Source organism: Triticum dicoccoides, chromosome 2B, assembly GCF_002162155.2.
Source record: "Triticum dicoccoides isolate Atlit2015 ecotype Zavitan chromosome 2B, WEW_v2.0, whole genome shotgun sequence".
In the NCBI taxonomy this organism is placed as follows: Eukaryota; Viridiplantae; Streptophyta; class Magnoliopsida; order Poales; family Poaceae; genus Triticum; species Triticum dicoccoides.
In genome coordinates, this window is record NC_041383.1 from 153,956,038 (window position 1) to 153,960,415 (window position 4,378).

A 4,378-nucleotide genomic window follows, 5' to 3' on the forward strand; every position below is an offset into this window, starting at 1 on the left:
CCGGCGCAGGATCCCCACCTCCTCCTACCTTCCTCCCTCACCCCATCACCTTCCTCCCCCAACGATCTCGCACGCACCTTGGATCCCCAGCACCGGCGTGCCCCTTCCCACCGCCCTCCCTGATGGCCGCCTCCATCACCACCCCCTCCATAGCGCGTGCGCCGCCCCAGCACCATCACCTAAACCATCCACTGCTGCTCCCCCCATCTTCTTCTACTCCATTGCCAAGCACCACCGCAGGTACGAATGAGGTCCATGGGCAGCGAGGTTCTAGCAAGTTTGCCCTGCAGTTTGGGCTAGCAATTCACTTTTGTTATTGCCGTTGAACCTCCCCGAGTAGGAGTGCAGTTCTCTCTGTAGTTCTTTTTTTAACTTGTGCCATGCAGTTCGCAATGTAAATTTGCAGTGAATTGTTTGTAATTTTATTTCTGCTGGTTGCTTCTTTCTTGCTTCGTGTATCATGTGCTACTGAAGATGAGTAATTGTAGGAAGATGATGCATAGTAGTTTTATGTTGTTGTAGTAGTTGTAGGATGTTATTGTAGTTGAAGTTGTAGGAGTAGATAATGGAGTACTGCCAATTTACTGTTAGTAAAGATGTTGAACACACAACTGTTGTTTACTCTAGTGATAGGAGTAGTAGTGGTGTCCATCTAGTTGGACTACTACTACTAGGACTTGCTCCAGATTTTAGGATTTCTTTTCTTTTACGATTTATTTTCTTCTAGGACTAAATTGTTGTAGTATGTGTGGTGCGCTGAAGTACTCCATTTTAGACACAAAGCACTGTGTTGTGGAGTACCCCAACCAGTTGAGTGGAATATTTCCAGTAGTTAGAATACTTCCATTAGGGCATCTCCATTGCATAGCCGCTTATGTAGGCGCTTAAGGCTTAAAAGTAAAACTTTGTCCGCCCTGCATACTTCCATTAGGGCATCTCCATTGCATACTTTGTCTTGCTGATTAGACTACCAAATACTAAAATCTAAGTCAAATCGTTTGCTTACATCTCCCAGGTTACATGACTTCTGAAGTTATTTCACTGGTGCCTCGGCATCGATAAACCCTAAATGATGATAACTTAACTTAGCATTTAGGGTGCCTCGGCGTCGACAAACCCTAAATGATGAAACCTTGGCTTTTAGGGTGCCTCGGTGTCGATGAGAACCTAAATGATGTACGCTTAGGCTTTTAGGGTGCCTCGGCGTCGACAAACCCTAAATGATAAAAGCTTAGCTTTTAGGATGCCTCGGTGTCGACAAACCCTAAATGATGAGACCATGATCTTGTTCCTTGACAATAACCAACTTTTTGACCAAATTTTTTCCCTATTTAGAGCGAAACATGGCCCACAACGATGAGGCCGGCGGTTCGGGCGGCAAGCAATTCTGGGAGCTGTCCCAGGAGTTGGAGGAAGAACCTCACCGCTATGAGGACGCCGCGAAAGACACCGATCCTGGCTACACAACCCCTAGTGGCGTCGGGGATGACACCACTGATGGTGCCGCCGAGGATGCCACCACTGATGATGGTGGCGCACGAAGATGGCAGCCAACCGAAGAGGCAATGAAAGGACCGGCGCCCGAACGTGCTCGGCACCGTCAAGGAGGAATTTACTGAAGTGAACTCCGACGGGCATCCGACAACGCCCAAAGAAGTAGTCAAGGGGTACTCGGTTCAGCTCAGGTGCATTCTCCGGAGCACCGTCTCGATCAACACCGAGAACCTAAGGCATAAGGACCGAGGGAATTTGCGCAGCCTCCTCTTCACGAAGCTGCACGACGATACAAGTTCCCCGTTGAATTTGCAAACACACGCCTCTCAGGGAACAAAGTGAACAGTGCCGCCCTCACGAGGATGAGCACGGCCCTGTCTACTTGGAGAAGCACGGTCAAGGCAATGATTGAAAAAGGTGATAGTTATGAGAAGATCAAGGCGAAATATCTTTTGATGAGCGAAGATGACTACAAGGAGTTCAAGATCAAGCGCGAGAGCAGCTCAACCTCCGAATCAAGTCAGTGGGGGAAAGAAATGCGGCAGTTGAACTTAGGGGTCCACCAACTCGGTTCCAGCAGTTACAGAGTGGCGGAGCCTATATGGGATAAGGAGGACGCGGAGCGTGCCGAGCAAGGCCTACCGTCCCGCTTCGAGAAATATCGTGACAAGCAGACTAGGAACTTTCTCAGGGCCCGGTACAAGGAGGACCCGGTAACAAAGGAGATTACCACAGATCCTAAGACCAGGGCGCTCGAGCTTGTTCTGGTAAGGAATACACCCGCGCGTAATTAGCTTCATATGGTTGCATTCTAATTAATCCCCAATATTTCTAAATGGTTCACGTTCCTTCCGCAGGACACTGAAAGCAGTAGCACGGGGTTGTCTCAGAGCTCCCCTTTCGACACCCCTTTAAATAGGGCGTTAAACGTAATGAAAAACAAGGATAAGCTCAGTAAGCCAACGTCAGCTGGTCGTGTGGCCGGCAAAGGCTTGTCCACAAAATGGTCATCATACTATACCGCTGGTGGGCGAAAGGACAAAAGACCAGCTCGGAAAGCCAGTCGTGCGAGGTTGAAGCACTCAAGGCACAAGTGGCGCGGATTTCGGAGATTGTCCAAGAGCAAGTGCAACAACAACTGGGAACGACGCTCACCGCCATGGTGCCTACGTTGATTCATGGGCTGACGACGTGGATTGCGGGCGACCAACAGGGGCCTCCCCCGGTTCCCAGCTTCACGGCCAGCAACTCGCACAACGCGCAGGCGGCGCCATTGGTGTCTCCGGCGGCGTCATTGGTGTCTCTGGCGGAGGCGGTATTCGTGTCTCCGGCGCCGGCACGGGCATTGGAGCTTAATGGACCCGAGTGTACGCCGGCCGGCACCTCGCCAGCAAGCGGCCCCTCCGTCAGTTGCGTGCCCGCCGTTGGCGGTGCCTCGACATTAGCCGAGCTCGACGGCATCACGGTAACTAAGCCTCTCGGACGATGACTTCATCTCCTTGCCTTTGACTGGGTATCCTTGACGCCCTACATGTTTTCGCAGGGCGCCGCCAACGTTCCTTGCACTCTCCTGCACTTCGTGGGCGGCGAGTTGGTCGATGTTGCCAAGGGCAGAATCATTCAACCGGGTAACCCCGTGTTCCACGGTAATCCGATGCCACCCACCTTGTATAGGGTTGAACTGGTTCGGGTGCTGCCAGGCTACGACGAGCTGTTACCTCCGATTCGACCCGCTGGGTCCGACGAAGAAGATGAGATGACCCTCAGCGCTTGCGTAAGCTGGCCCCTGCTTTGGCCGAAGAGCCAGATTCGTTTGGGGCGGGGGACACCACCCCACAGACAAGACCGCCAGTCATGCCGGCGCCAAGCCATGGCAAGAACGCCGCAATGCTACCGGACATGCCGGACATCCCTATGGCACAGGATCCGGACATGCATATGGAACAGGATCCGGACGACGACGACAACGACGATGGTACATTTACCAACGTCGATAAGTACTTTGCCGAACATGGGTAGGCTGACGAGTTCTGCGGGCCTCCTTCTCAAGAACCCAACCAAGACGACCGCAATCTAGCTGGTACGGCGAAGAAATCCAATTGCAACAGGCATCGTCTGGCGTTCAGTTCTTAGGAGACGCCTCCAGCTCCCGCCTTCACCGAGCCTCAGACAGCTGAGGTGAGAAATATTATCAGCCCCAACACGCTCAAGAAGGCGGTCTGTGAGCAGAACTCAGTCCCATTACAGCAGATCAAGAAGAAGGGACAGAAACGGAAGACTAACAAGGGCGTCGGTGCGAGCCAGCCAGCACCGAGTACGATCCGTGCTCAGGACGGGCCACCTTCAGCTAAGGATATCTCGAGGAGGGTGCATGTGGCGGATAGGGCGATGCTACCGCCAAATATGCTCAATGCTGCAACCGGTGCTATGCGGAGTCTGCATGACAGTGTTCTTTCTTTGGAGAAGCGGCGTCTCTCCCAGAATGATGTGGCATACCCGGTTTTTGTCGCCAAGGTGCCAGAGGGCAAGGGCTTTGTGGATGGCTCCATCGGGGGTACGATCGTCCTGCGATTTGATGACATCTTTGCTATGTTTAACCTTCATCCGCTGCACTACACCTTCGTTCGGCTGTTTTCGCTGAGTATGGAGATGCGGGTCATTCGAGACAAGACCCCAGACATCGTGATAGTCGACCCCTTCTACATGCGTGCCAAGATCTTGGGCAGCGCTGGGGACCGGCAAGTCGCGAGTTCACACCTCGAAGGCATCATTCTGGCAAACCCAGATAAGGATAACTTCCTCGTGCCTTACTTTCCCAAGTAAGTCATCCCCTCACCGCCCCGTAACATATGATTTCTTAGATTTCGATCGTTCTTTTTTTTCT